The sequence below is a fragment of the Lathamus discolor genome, chromosome 9 (assembly GCF_037157495.1).
Source record: "Lathamus discolor isolate bLatDis1 chromosome 9, bLatDis1.hap1, whole genome shotgun sequence".
Taxonomy (NCBI): Eukaryota; Metazoa; Chordata; class Aves; order Psittaciformes; family Psittacidae; genus Lathamus; species Lathamus discolor.
In genome coordinates this window covers 22,910,930-22,926,611 of record NC_088892.1, presented here as the reverse complement: position 1 = coordinate 22,926,611, position 15,682 = coordinate 22,910,930, and the positions used below count along the sequence as shown (strand labels likewise).

The 15,682-nt window shown below is 46.0% G+C and overlaps 1 protein-coding gene across 2 annotated transcripts in view; it reads left to right on the top strand.

Moving 5' to 3' along the window:
• HTR2C (5-hydroxytryptamine receptor 2C) overlaps positions 1–15,682 on the top strand; it is a 142,371-nt gene that overhangs the window by 107,434 nt on the left and 19,255 nt on the right. The gene's annotated exons all lie outside the window — the stretch shown is intronic.

The window sequence follows — 15,682 nt, the reverse complement described above, 5'->3', positions numbered from 1 at the left end:
TAATATTGATATTTCTTGGGAACAAATAACACTGTTTACTTACAAATTTGATTAGAAATTGGTTTCCTGTCCTATAAAGTAAAATATAGGGATATTTATGTGACTTCTTCTCTTGCCTGAATGATTAAGTCAGACAGAGATTCATTTCCAAAACACATTGATCAAGCACACATCATTCCCAAACTTATCTAACTTGTGTACAGTGAGTTGAATCAATATGTGATTTAGGTGCAGGCCTACCCATTGAGATTGTATGCATAAAGCCTTTTATTCTGCGCTGTCAGAATAGTTCCATCCCTAAATCTTCTGCGTGTTACAACATGTGTATTTCATTTTTAGCATTTTATTCCAGTTCCCTGGAGCTTGAAAGGGAGCGTATAAATACTGAACGATTTGATTGACCTACACTTACATAAATTCTGGGTTACCCAGTGACTCTAAAAAGGTGAATTTATGGAAGCGAACTTCCTACATACATACTTCCTGAGTCTTTGAAAACGAATGGAAATGGATTTTCTGTTCGGCCTAGAAAATGAGGTTTTAGGGTTGTTTAAAGGTGTGAAGCATGCTGCATATTTAGAAGCAAGTAAATATCATTGAACTGAATTTGAACGAGGAATTGTAGTTATTCCTCTTTTCTACCAGCGCACCAGTAGTAGCTGTTGATGGCCCAAACACTTCTCAGCAGGCAAATGACACTAAATGGGTTGTTGTGGTTTTTGTGGGTGTGAATTGGGGGTTTTTTTTGTGCCAAAAGTTGTAATTTCAGAGCAGGCATGGAAAATTTGTGGCAATATTGACGGAAATGGGAATAGCTGCTGCTGTTCAGGGGAGTCATTCTGGGTGCTGGCTTGGCCGCCCTGGCTGGGCTGGTCTGAAGCAGGAATGTTGCCTTCAGGCTTTATGAGGGGAGGAAGCAGAGCTCTATTTAGGGAAACCGGAACCTCAGAGGAACTTCTGGACTGATTTGAGCAGGGCACCTGCGAGGTCACTCTTCTGTCTTATTTAAGCTACTAATTGTGGAAGGAAGCAGCCAGGGCTGTTCCACCCCAGCAGCAAGAAGGCAGCTGCCAAAGGGGGTATAGAAAGTCTGTCCCTTCTCCAAAGTGATTATTTGCTAATTCATCTTGAAAATAAGCACTTGGTTTAATAACCCACAAGCTAAAGAGCATGGACTGATGGGCGATGTCAGAGAGAGGACCGGAGGAAAAGGACTGAGGCTGCTTCAAGGGTATTGCTCCTCTTTAAATCCACCATAACATGCTTTGGTATGAGCATCTAGAAAAATCATTTAGGATGTAAGACTAATAGGGCACATCAGCAGTCTCAGCATGTGGTGGTTTGTGTTGGTGAAATGTGTGCAAAAGCAGAGGAAAAGCAGGTTAAACTTGTCATTCGTCACTACATACAACTTGGAGCAAATACAGCTGCGTCTGTCTCAGCTCCACGTGTGCTGGAGTCATCGAGCTTTTCAGGGTACTGCAGCTCTTCCTAGCTTTGGCAAGGAGGGGAGCAGGTGTCTTGGGTGTTATACTCAGCTTGGTGGACCAGTTCTTATGGCATCTCGAGACAGCAGCAGGAGAGGCTCTTGGCAAAGTCACAACATTAATGAATGCTGTTGTTATAACTGACAGCCTCCGGAGATCCATCACTTATTCCTGAGTCTGTTTTATCTGGTGTCAAACATAGCATCTCTGCACCGCTGCACACATTGGTTTGGAGCACAAAGGCTGGCCTTTTGTGTACCTCAGGGTTTCTTGGCTCAGTTTGAGCTGTAGTTTTTGGAAGAGTGGTTCTTACAGCAGCCTGCAAGCGCCTGCTTCCACAGTGCCAAGCAGGACAGTGGACTTTGTCTTGGGTTTTTAAGAGCTGGAGGTCAGGAAATCCAACCGTATACAAATGCTTTAGTCGGTTTTATGTTCTGTTTGACATGGGAGCACACAAACCGGGATCGGTGATTAGTGGGGCAAATAGTCACACAGCAGCAGAACTGCTCTGAGTCTCTTCATGGGTTCATGGCAGGGAGAGTGTTACTGCTTGCACGTGTACCTGTGAATGGTCAGTCATTTTTACTCTATATATGTCACCCTGTGTGTTCTGTACAGTCTGCATATAATGACACTGGGCTGTTTCAAAAGCTGCAATGTGCTGTATGGAGAAATACATGCAGCACATCTCTCCGAGATCTGTAGAAGTCCCTTCTAATTTCTGTAATTAGAAAGGAACCTTTAAGAGCTAGAGCTGATAAATAGAAGAGTGATGGGGTTACTGTTAGGTTCCCACATCATCTCGCTCAGCCCCAGTGATAAATCCTACATTGCAGAGTAGGTTCCTTTCCTTACTTTTCAGATAATGAGGTAAATGAAGTAGATTTCACTTCAAGCATAACCAGGCAATTGAGTAGACACCCTCCACAATGACCGCTTGTTTTCAGTGGTTTCCTTAATTGAGAGAAGGAGAAATCATGTTGTCAGTTAATTCAGGAATGTGATTACCAAGGAGGGGATGGCAGGAAGGGTCATGCTGGACTTCTCACCAGTTTGGCCTTCACGACTTGGGCAGTGTGGCTGGAGCCCTTGTCAGTGAAGACCAAGGCAAAAGTGTCAGGTAGGACAAGCGTCCTTGGTCTTGCAGGTGGTGCCCAGTTACTGGCTTAGGTGGACTTAAATCTCTGCACTCAGTCAGTGAATGTCCCTCCTTTGGTCAGTCTTTCTTAAGTTAATCTTCAGTTCTTCAATTAATCTTTAAATGTCTTGGACTAATCAGTTGCATTCGACAATGTAGAATGTTTTCCATGGTATACAGTTCCTAAAGAACTAAACAAATCAGTATGCTAATTAATGAGCGTGTAAATAGGAAACGAACACTGTTTAATCTCAATGGAGAAACTTCTGATTAATTAAAAATGCTGGTGTGGGTAGGAATCAGGTATTCTGCCTATAACAGCTTCTGACAACACATGGAGATTCTCACATGGTGTTGATGGGCAAGAAAGACGGGCTGCTCTTTATCTACTAGGACTAGTGAAGGAACACAAGAGGATCTCACCAGCTAATGTGAATGGAAATTACAGAAGGCATTCAACTCTCTTTGCCCTCATGAAAGGGGTTCAGAGCTGCTAACAAGTTGCTCTGGCGTGGCCAGCAAGCAGCCAGAACACTCACCCTCGACTCATGCCCGGGTTTCTCTCTTCTCTTTGAGTTTCAAACACTGGACTGCCGGTGGCCTGACACAGCTTCCAGGAAGGCTGGTATTAGGCACAGCGCCCATTAGCCCCAAGTGGTGGAGCAGCTTTACATCCTGATGATTGTTATTACAGATAATTGCCATCGCTATTATGTGGTGACACAGATGTGCTGAGCCCTTGCAGTAGCTGGCTTAGGACAAGCCATGGTAGGTTTGCACGGGGGAAGCAGTGCAGTTTAGCACTTTGGGAGATGATATTCAGGTATCTAAAACCAGCCAGTCCTTTCAGAAATCCTGCCAAGTCCTGGCCTTGGGAGCATCCTGACTGCACCAAGCTCCAGATGGCAGCTGCCTGATCTTCAGAGAGGATTTTTCATGCCTGTTGATTTTAAACGTGTGACCTTTCTGTTTGTACTGAGCAACCATTACAGCTCGTTCTTCTGCTGGAGGGGGGGTGAACGCACACACCTGGGCTGCTTGCACTGACTGATGTCATAAACTCAGAGACGGCGTTTATTTATTACTCTTTCTCTCCAATGACACCTTCTACCTGGGATGTCAGCAGTGAAATTTATACCCAACAGCACCTATTAGTTTGTTACCTTTTGCCATCAGTAACAGCCGCTGTCTGATATGCTGTGTGCTCAGCCAGCAGCATTCATTCTCCTTTGAAGTCCTTACAGCTTTCTGGGAACTTCAGCTAACCTAAATAATTGCGTGAAATCTAAACCCATGCTGCATCATTGCTCATCTTCTTTCCAGATTATTGGATACAGAGAAAGCTTGAATTTAGCTGTTGAGTGTCCTGCTGCTGAGTTTTCTCCACGTGAACAAGTGCCTGTTTGCCTGCTGTGACAAAGCTTGTGCTGCTGGGAATCTCATAGCTGCTCATCAGGTGCGAGTCAAAGGCTGAGGAGCTGGAGTCAGCACAGGAGCTCAGGACTGGAGAGGGTTACAATACCTGGCAGGAGGAAGGAGTGATGCTCCGTACCCTTTCTGAGCAGTGATTAAATCTGATCACTTGTATTAGCATCAACCTCTTCCAAAACACTTTGAGTACAAGCCTTTAGGTTTAATTGTTATACTGAAAGCTGGATTTGCTCCATATGCATAAATTACTTCATTTCTTCTTAATTTCGTTTCTGCTCTCACCTGAGATTATCAATACCTCAGTTTGGGCTTTTTATCTTGCCTTTCTTAGGTGCTGGTTGAATTTTTAATGTTGGACTTTGTACAATAGAGACGTAAAGACCACAAAGCTCCATGGTGCTTCAGAACTGACATCTTGTTACTCTTACTAAGGCAGAATTGTTCCTTAACATTGTCACCGGAGTTTCACTTACTCCAGCCTTTTGCTGTTATTTCTCATTATTTTGATGTGTCTTTTTCTTGATGTCTTGTCTGAAAATGCCCTCAAACTTTTTGAATTCCTTTGTTAGAAGAGATGAGAAGTCAAATCTTCCGTTGGCACAATGGCACCAATGGGAGCTGGAGACAGTCATCTGCACGTTCTTGTTTCCAGTCTAACTGATGAAATTCCACTTGTTCATCCAAGGAGCAGCCCCATCCCCAGCACTGTCACAACCGGCAGGTTGTTTATGCCTCCAGTGCAGTATTCTCCATTGAGATAAACACTTCATCTGAAATTAGCATAAATGTCTCCTCTTTCGTTCTGTCTCAGTTGGATAGAAGAAGCTGCCAGACATTCTGGAGGGGCTGTGGCAGCCCTGCAGTAGCCGCAGAGTCAAAACTGGAGGTATTTGATTTGTTGTTGTCTTCTCCTCCAAGAGGTCACGCAACAAAGCAGAGAGAATGAAGGATATTGGGTAGCCCAGGACGGAAGAGGAGGCACAAATGATGTCAAACCATGGTGCAGTTAAATGATAAAAGGTGTTCCTGTGGGCACAGCTACCCCCTGATAGAGGCACAGCGCCAAAACTTGGTTTTATTTTCACAGCAACAGCATAGGGCGTGTAACATCTGTGCTGATGGTTTCCGTCGTCTGGGAACATTCATTTGACCAAAGTGGTTTCTTCATACGCTCCTTTCTAAGCCTCGTTGAACTTTTAGTCCTCATCAGCTTAAGAGAAAGATCAAAAATGGGCAGCCCATACAATTGTCTCCAGCTCTTCCATGATGAGCTGCTGCCATGGAAAACAGGACACCCAGCACTGATGTTGAGGTTCTGGTCTAGCAATAAGACAGGGAAAAGTTTCCTGGTGAAGCTTGTTTTTGCTTTCTTTCTGCTGAGTTTCCCCTCTTGAGGCAGTGCATGGGTTTTGGTTGTAAGGCTTGCAAGCAAAGGAAGAGTCTATAAGTCAATTGTATAGATTCAGGGAAGCAAGCCAAGGAAGTCTGCTGCCTGCAGAAAGACTGTTGTCAATTAGGAGGTTTATTATGCTAAAGCATTACTTTGAGTTCGTTTTGACTTCTGACCTCTCAGCCTAAAGTCGGGTAGAACAAGAAGTGCTACAGAGCGTACCTAGCTCATCTGAAAGGTAGTTCACTTCTAACATCTGCGGGATCAGTCTTCTTCCAGTGGATTAAATTATACGTGTTCAGCATTTGACCTGCCGTCACTTCTCTGGGCAGATGGTAATGTCCTCTCTCAGTAGCTGAGCTGGTTTTTGTGTGTGCTGCAGCTGCAGGGACAGATTTGGAAAGCTTGTCACTTTGAATGTAACAGCAACTGGCCCCGTGAAAATTCCGATTTTTGTAGAACCTTGGCTTGAATTGTAAATTCCTCCTCAAAAAAGCAGATACAATCCATGGGACCCACTGTAAATCTTCTCTATGGAAGCTCTGAGGCTCTTTTCCCTCCCTTAGAATAAATCTGTCCCTTAGCAGGCCTCTGTGTGGCAACAGCAGCTGGTAGATTTGCAGCATTATCCTGCTGTGATGTGACATCCAGGAACATATTTCAGGACACTGGGAGGGAGAGGAGCAGGGAGGGCTTGCTGGTCACGCACCACAGGCACCATTTGAATGGCATCCTTGGAGATGCTGTGCCAAGGCTCGGTCCAGCCTGCGCTCTGCAGGCGTGTGCTGTGAACTGAGCAGCTCTCTGGAGCCAGGGGGAAACAGGAGCCAGTTTCTGTGGTCAGCAAGAGCCTTCCTCCAAGGAAGGAGCTCAGTGCATCCATCCCTGTCAGCGATGACGACAGCGATACCTGAGCTCCTAGGATGCCCCAGCTCACAGATTAGCTGTTCCCCACAAGCTGCTTGACCATCACTTCAGCACTGGCTGGGTATGCTTGCACATGGTAAATCTTTCCTCTTTCGCAGGAGGGCAGAGGACCCCTTGCCTTAGGTCTCTGATCTTGCTTCCTGTGCTGCTAAGCACTGGCTGATGTGGCAAAGGGGCTGCTGTTGCAGGGAGGATTTTTCCCAGGGTAAATGAACACCAGCCTTAGGAGAGCTTGAATGGCATCTTCCTCACCTGCTCTTGGCAAAGCCTGGCAGTTTTGTGCCAGGTCCTTATGACTAATTTGAGCTCAGCCATAATCCACATTATGGAGCATCATCTTACAGGACTCTGAAGACCAATTTATGCTGTTGGATACAGAGGCAGAACTCTTGCTATCTCATATATTTTTTTACCACCTGCCTCTTGTTATTTCTTCAGTCCGAGCCGCCTCTCTATCATCCAGCTCTGCCTTCAGCCTGCTTCTTGGCGTAGGCAGATGTATACATTATTACCCTCCCTGCGTTCATTCCCATTGACAAAAGGATCTTGTCAATATGCCAGCTTTAGGAGAAAACAATAAATGTTTCGCACTCATAAACATGCTTTTCTGCTCCTCCTAACTTCTTGCTGTTAAGCAAGCAGCTACTTCGGGTTAATGGAGCCTGTCATCTGCCAGGGATGATGTTGCTGCCCGTGGAGCTCAGGCTGCTCACTCCAGCATGGATGAACACAGCACAAACACTTCCAACAGCTCCTGTTTCTGGTAGCTTCCATCCCGAGGGCTGGTCACAGAGCGGGTTGCACGGCTGCTTGCTGTTGGCCGCTAGAGATCTGCTGGTCGCGCATCCCGTGGATCTCCCTCAGTTGGATTTAAACAATGCCCCTCCAGAGAGGTCGAGCAGAGCCCTGGGTGTGCCCTCGGGGGGCACAGCAGCGGCTGGGGGCTGTGGTGGGTGTCATGGGCAAGCCATGGGTGCACCACCCTGATGCTCTCGGCACGTTACAGCGCTGCCAGCCTGAGCCGGTCCTGCCCTTGCAGGAAATGTGCTTGCGGCCCTGACTTCCGCGGGCAGTGAGCGATGCTGCAGCCTCATCCTTTGCCCTGTAGGTTTGAGAGGCTTTTTCTGAGATAAAAGGTGACCCGTCAAGTACGAAAGAGAAGTTCTTTTAGTTTTATCCTCAGCGTAGAAAACTGAAACCCAGGAATGCTAAAGAGCACGTTAGATTTTATTTACTAAATGAGTTTCTGCCTCCTGTTTCGATCGGTGGCAGCAGGCTGCAGGTGGGTAACAGTGGGTGGTTCATTGTTCCCCTGTGCACGCAGGTGGACCTAGGGAATGGCTTTCTACAGAACACCCCAGAGGAGATCCTGACCATGCTAAACTCAGTGGGAGCATTGGCAGCAGGTTCAGAGAGGCCAGGACTTCTGCCAGAGCACTTCTCTGCTGCCTCCAGCCCTCTTTACGCTCCTCCTTCCTGGTCATGACCGTAGCTCTTGGCATGACTGTGGCAGCATCCTTCCTCTAGAAGGGTCCCAGGTGTTTTGCTGCTCTCTAAGCAGTCGAAAGGAATCCCTTCTGCCACTGCAATGCAGCTCCCGTACGGCATTGCTGTTTGTTAGGGCTCAGCACCATCACATGAAACATGAACCACTCTCCTGTTACAGCTTTCTGGTACATGTAGGTAAGAGACCTGATGCTGCACAGTGGGAGTCAGTGCTTAAATGTGCTACCAGGGCTGGGCCTCATCCTAAGGTGCTTGTCAGTGGGCATTCACTTGCTTAATGTGGTTTAGGATGAAAAGCTTCTTGTGATTGCCTTTGCATTGGCTTTGCGGGGCTGGTTATCCTCTCTTTTGCTCTGTTTCCTGCTGGAAAAGGTGTGAACTCCTCTTTTCCGGGGTGGTTGAGACTGTTGATGATTTTATTTCATTGGTTTTAGTTAAAAAATCAAGATTTTTAAAAGGCAGGGAAAGCAAATTCACCTGAGAGGAAGAAATCAGTTTCCTGAGCAACATGATCCAAACAGGAAAGTGAAATTTTGAAACTATTTGTATTTCAGATGAAATTTCAAATTAAATTGGAAACAATGAGGTTCCAAGGAGCTCCCGGATCCCACAGGAATACAGGAGTGAAAAGAAGTTTCTGACTTGCTATGTCCTGTTGTTTGCTACCAACTGTTAGTAAGACCCTGAGCTGCTGCAGCTATGTCTTACTCACATCTTACAGCTGCCAGATCCTGTTTCCCTTCCTTTATCTGCCTCCTGTTGGGATGCGGAGGCCAGGATCTGGATGTGGCAACAGAAAACCCTGGCAAATCTGATCACCTTGGTACAAAAGCACAAATTCTTCTCTTTGCCAACCTCAACTTTCTTGCAAGAAGCAGTTTTAAATAGGAAAATGCTATCACTGCAGTGCGAGGAAAGCAGAGCCTCCATGTACCTTTCTACTGCAAGAAGTAAACGTGCTTTGCAGCTTCCCTTCAAAAGCCAATAAACTGCTTCCCCCTTGCAGTTTTATCCAGGGGAACGTGTTTCAGTATTTCATAGAACTGGTTTGGGTTGGGAGGGACCTTAAAGCTCCTCCAGCTCCAACCCCTGCCCCGGGCAGGGACCCCTTCCACTGGAGCAGCTTGCTCCAAGCCCCTGTGTCCAACCTGGCCTTGAACACAGCTCAACTGGAGCTGCGGTCTTACCCTAGGAAACACCGTGGAAGCAGCTCAAGGGGAACATGAACCGTGTAAGATGTCACCCCTGCCTCCCAGTGAGGATGTTTCCTTGGATGCAGCCTCTACAAACGTAGCAGAAAAGACCAGCAGAGCCCAGCTTCTCCCTTCGCCCAGCTTCCTGAGAGGTGAGGGGAACTGTTCAAGTTGATTTCAGTGGGTTAACTCCTATGTACACTGCTTGAACACATGGCCTTAGAGTTATCTAATTTACCCATAGCATGTGTGCTGCATCCGATCAGAGAGCTGTTTGTCATATTTCAGACTCTAAATTGGCCAGGCATGTTTTGCCTGCCCGGTGTAATTGAGAATTGCCCATCCAAAATAAATCTTTTCTGTTCAGCTATGACTCACTGGAATGGGTTTGAATGGTGCACATTTAAATGCTGTCTTTTAATGCAAATAGAGATTTAGATCCAATTGTATTTTTGTATTTCACCCTCTCGGTGCACACGTTTGGAAGGTGCGATGGGTTTTAAAGCTCACAGGAGTGTGAAGCCCCCAGAACCTGGAGTGTGTACAGGTACATTTCTGGTTTACAGGGGTTGTCAGTTTAAATGCAGCAGCAGTTTTAATGCTGTCAGTGCAATCTTCTCATGCCCAATTTGCTTCTGGATCAGTGAAGCTAACTGTGCTTTAAAATGCATGAATCTTTGTTTACTCTTTATGATAGTAGCCTGTTAGATCCAGTCATAGCTTTGCAAGTGCATTGCCTCGTTGTAATTAACTTTTATGGGTTTAGTGGGAAAGAAATACAAACTTCCATGCTTTGCAGCAAACCTGAAATTGATACAAGATAATGAGAAAGGCAGAATTGTGGTATGTGGGAAGACTGACCCAATGATGATAAATTGTGCCAGTGATAAATTTGGTGCTTTATAAAGGTGCCAGGCAGATCACGGGGATACCAAGGAAAATGAAGACAGCTGATGTGTTTCCTACAGACAGATATAGCCGCCTCTGAATGGAAGAACAGGAGCACCTCCAGGTGCTGGGGCCATGAGAGACATGGCCACACAGAGCCCTCGTCAGGTTTGTTTAATCTCCTCTTCTTAAACTTACACTTTAAACCGAGGGAAAGGATTTTAGCAGAATTGCAGACATTTTCCCAGGATCGAGTTCATTTCGTCCATGTCATTGTCCAGTTTACCTGCGATAGCTTCTTAGATACGGATGCTGGCCCCAGCCTGGGTGCCGCTTTGTGCAGCTCACCGGAGTTCAGCTTTAGCAGCAGCTCGGGCCTCCCTCATTCTCACAGCGTGTTGGCCACCTGGAGACAGACACAACTAGAACGGCCCCCCCAGCCTCAGCAGGCAGCACCTGCTCGGTGAGCAGGGGAGCCACGCGTGAGCTCACCTTTGTTCTGTCCACGGTTGCAGCCGGTGTGATCTTTAGAGAAAAACGTAAAACAGAAATGAAAGGGGAAAAAACCAAAGCGATGCACAGAAAATGACAAGGAAGAGCAGAGGGGAGAGGACAGGAGCTCCTGCTCATCTTTACCCAGACATTAACCTAGGAAAGTGGGAAATAGGTTCTTGATTTAGACCTCAAAACGCGAATGTGTCCATAGCAGCCCGGCCTGAGCTGTGACAGAGCAGTGCATCTCAATGCCCTTATTCATTCTGTCCATCCCAACCATCCCCCACCAGTTACTCCTTTAGCTTCTGATTTCTCTTACACAGAAAAGCCCTCCCTTCCCCTCCTAGAAGGTGTGTGCAGCTAAATCTGGCTACACTTTGACGCACCAAATATCCAGGATGTCTTATCTCATGCTGAGAACTTGCTATCTCTTCTCACTCACCCCAGCGGAGTGAAACTGGGATGAGGAACCGGTTGGTAGCATGTGTTTCTCAGCTCTTGCCAAAAAGCAGTTATAATTTCCAGGAACGGTCCTACTTGCAGTCTGTTGTAAAGATTAACATATGGCTCATTTTCCTGTGCTGGCTGCAGCTGCAGATATTGGAGAACGTAAGGGGAAATGCAGAAGGACTCCAAGGATGGTCAGCTGTATTTCTGTACTCGGTCTTGATTTAATGTGTAATTGAAAAACTCTCTCATCCTTGTTCTGTTTGGAAATTATGCCCTGCATTGACTCGGGAAGCCTGTTGTTGCATGCAGATAGATCACAGGTTAGGATCCCAGCCTGGTTTGTGTTGAACAGACCTTAAAGCTCCTCCAGCTCCAACCCCTGCCCCGGGCAGGGACCCCTTCCCCTGGAGCAGCTTGCTCCAAGCCCCTGTGTCCAACCTGGCCTTGAGCACTGCCAGGGATGGGGCAGCCACAGCTTCTCTGGGCACCCTGTGCCAGCGCCTCAGCACCCTCACAGGGAAGAGCTTCTGCCTAAGAGCTCAGCTCAGTCTCCCCTCGGGCAGGTTAAAGCCCCATCCAACCTTGGCCCACTCCTCATCCATCACCAGGCAGAGCTCTGTGTTGGTCATGACCTAGATGATGATACTTCCCCCTCTCCCTTGCCTGTCCTTCCTGAAGAGCCTGTATCTTTCCATTGCAGCCCTCCAGTCACAGGAGCCATCCCACCACATCTCTCCGATGCCAATAAGGTTGTAGCTCTGCAGACGTATTCCCTGTGATACGTGCATAGAGGCATTTCAGTTGGGTGATGGAGCCAACTTACTGGCTGTAGTGGCTGTAATTCCTTTGTGCTGCTCTTCAGGTGCTTTCCTGCTGACCTGCAATCCCTTAGATGCCTCACGTCAGCACTCGTATATCTGATCCTATCAGATTTGTTGCTTTATTGTATTGTTTTATGCAGCCTTTTGTGAAAAGAAGTATGAGTTCTGTTCAGTGTATGGTAACCTCAATGTTCTTTAAGTAACACAGTATCATCCTAATTTCCTGCCTAAGGGCTCAACCTGAGTGATGGTGCCATGGCTTGACCTCAAGGAACAGACTACTGCGTTTGCAGAAGAGGTGCATGGAGTGGGCAACCCAGCCTTTGAGCTCAGAAGCATGGGAAGATCACTCACTGCCGTGGTGCAGACCAGTAAATGTATAGGCAGCTGCTTTACACAGGATGGAAAGAAATCCAGAGAAACAAGGTGAAAGCTCTGAAAAGCACTTAGATAGATTGTGAGACAAATGTATCAATGTAATACATTAGTTTGAATTATGAATGTTTCCAGGATTGGGTCAATTAACTCAGAATTAACTCAAATTTTCCTTCTTCCTTTCACATCTGTCTGGTGAATTGATGTCATTAAATTCTGCTCAGCAAATTACAATTTTAACGTCTCTCCCCATTTCACATGACATATCCCTTGAAATTCTGGTGCTTAAGTTGTCTGATAGTCGTTAAAATGTGTGCAAATACCCTCGTAGGTTAGTTCACTTCCCTGAGACCTAATGGTAAGAGTAGCATTGAGGTCCCACTTTGTGTTTTATCAGCACATGCTGGGAAAGAGGCTCTGATGTGATTCATCTGTTTGCATGGTAATTAAATGGAAATTACATTGATGGAACAGGGGCCACATGCCAATTGCTCTGCCTTGCACCAATTTGCACGCTGCCTCATTGACGCAATACAGCGCTTTTCTGAATGGACAACTCAGAAGAGACCCGGAATGGATCCTCACTAGCTTTTCTGCCCAAATTGTCATTAAAGATGCTAATGACATGAGGGGAGTTTGTGCATGAGCCTGTCACAGAGCCCAGGCTGTGATTACCGGTGTGTGCTAGAGCAACATTTTGGTTTCATGCATTAGTTTCGAATAGAGATTCCTTTATTCCAGACTCGGTGTTCTCTGGTTGTAATGAGTGTCAGTGTTGGAAAACTTCTATTTCTGCAGGAACTCTGATAAGCACAGTGACAGCAGTGGGTTTAGTGAGGGAATCTCTCAGTTCCTAGATGAAAAAGGTTCAAGACTACAAAGTTCAATGAGTAATGAACGTGAAATACCCTGTTCCTCTATCAGCTCTTAGGTGCCAGATTTTAGGAGCAAGGCAGGACGGCTGGTAAGGTTCTGTTGATTCTCTGTTTTTTCTCAGGTGGTTTGATTTCCATTCCTGTTGGCATGTTGGCAGCAGGCTCTCTCCTCCAGCTGTGCTGGAGTTATCGGGACGGACCAGTCGTTACCCTGACCAATCTGCTCCCACCTTCTGATGGAGGCTTATTTTTTTAATGTGTTTATTTTAGGTGAATTTTGGGTGTTTTGCTTGGTTTTATAAATACCTATTTCCAGCCCCAGTCAGAGGCAGCAGCTGTAGAAAGAGGTCTTGGTGTTGTTGAGCTGTGGAAATTGTATGGCAGGCTTTCACCGTACCTATTTGGCACCCACTGGGACGCAGGGGACTGTAAATGCGCATCTGACATCTATGAGTATTGATGGCTGGGTTTAGGAGGCAGCAGGGCTCCGTCCTTCCGTCCACCCCGTTGTTCTGAATGGTGATCACCTCTCACTCTGCTGGTTAAATTTTGAATTTTGGGGTAAAATTTTGGATTTGGTATTTAAGCTTGTGTTGATTCCTTCAGATCAGCTGAAACGAATGGAGAGAGGCATTGGGTTTATACACAGCCGAAATCAAAAGTTGTGAGTCTTATTTCCTGTTAAAATCTTGCTAGGTGCCTCCAGCCAAGACGCACAACAGCAGAACAAGGTTATTTGTTTGATGCAAGATGGCAAGTTGATGTTGACAAGCATGAACACAGGAAAAACAACTTCCAAGATGAAGTCCTTTCAACATTCCCTCTATAGCTTACTTCATCAAGTTTCCATAATGATTTTTCCAAGCTTTTCCTAGTCCATAGTGGGATAAGCACTTTGGGATAAGTACCTCCTGTATCTCGGGGGTAACTAGTTCTACTACAGCACCCATATTACTCATTTACATTTGTTAAATTGATAGCAACACTTATTTTATTACATTTTGCTGGATCATTATGTTTACACATTATTTTATTATCATAGTTACCACTGGGTTTGATTTGTAATCAAGTGCAAGATTACACTGTAATAGTAGCATAACCATGATAATAAAATAACATTGCACTTGATTACAAAGCAAAAACAAGCCTATCAAAAAACCCAGTGGTATAACTTAACTAAATAGCATTCCTTTAGTTTCCCTTTCCACCTCATGAGACCACTATAATATCCTGGGTAATGGTATTCTCTCGAATATGTCAGTATACCCACACTTCATTTATCCACATTAAATTAAACTTCTACTTCATGTTAATGGAACTTGCAATGGGCCTACGATCTCTGCAAAACTCAAAACCAGAGAACGTGGTAATATGGGAAGTTTCACGTCGCCTCTCCTGCTGCCCATCTGGAATACTTCCTCATGCGGAAGCATTGCTATGGGAGATGCGATCCCTTTGTCCTGCGTTGCTGTTTTCAGCACAGGCCTTCCCAGGATTCCAAACTGATACCTGCCTCATTCATCAGAGAGGGACATAAAGTCAGGTAGGATGGATGTTGCTGCCTGTTCGTTTTCTCTTGGACTGAGGGATGTCCTCAGAAGTCCAGGATGTGCGGATGAGCGTACCTGTGTTGGCATAGCCCGAGGTGTTTCTGTACAGAAAGCTCTGCTGGGTTGGCCTTTACATGTGCTCACGCAGCAGTTTGACAGCAGTCTGGCATTTTGTAGGCTGTAAATGCTGCGGTATGCAAGTACCATGATCTAAGATGAAATCTTACTCCAGGTCAGGTTGTACAGCAGACTCTGTTAGTGGTGAGCGGTTTTAATTGGTAACAAGGTGTGTACAAAATGCCTACAATAATGCAGATCTTTGACATTGTATTGTGTGGCTGCCACATCGAATTAAAGTATGGTGACTTGGAGGAAAAGGCTGATTTAGCATCACCCTGCATTAGGCTGGGCTGGGAGTCTTTCAGCTCTACTGGGCAGGCGTAGGGTAAGCAGGGGTACAGAAGCCCCATGTGCATCTGAGGCATTCTGTGACATAAGGACAGTAGATGGCACTCAAGGATATGGAGCAGAATTTCCAGGCTTCTTAGCAACCCCCAAATCCTTGCTTTTTGCAGTGGCTTCTGTGGAGCACTCTCACGCTGGCATTTCTACCTGTACAGTCACAAAGAATCAGAGATGCTTGTTGGAAGCCAAACAGGGAATGTGTTTTGCAAGTGCTCTGCTCTGCGAAATATCAGAAATGGAAATAAACGTCTGTGAGAATGACCAAAACACAGCTTATTTCCCTCGCCTGCAGTGATTTCTTGTCATTATCAGTCTCACAGACTGCTTGTGCTGGCTTTTAACCTCATCAGAAAAGCAAACTGAGACTCAACACTGGCATGAAGTTCAGCCAGGCAGCTAACCCACTGTCCCTAATAGCTTTCCTGCTGTTGAGGAAGGCACACTGTACAGTGAGAAGGAAAGCTGACTCACTGAACTACTTTGTTATCCCTAAGTTAATCACAGCACATGAGCAGGGGTTGCATTTCCTATCGGCATTAGACCGGTGCAAGTGTAGCGCTGTGCTGAAAGGCTGGTTGTATCCTGGTCACATCCAGCAGCCTGTGAGCAAATGGGAGGCAAAATCACTGCTGCTTTTCAAACTGCAGATCTTGCTTTATATCACATTGTACTTTATATCCTGAGCTGCAAG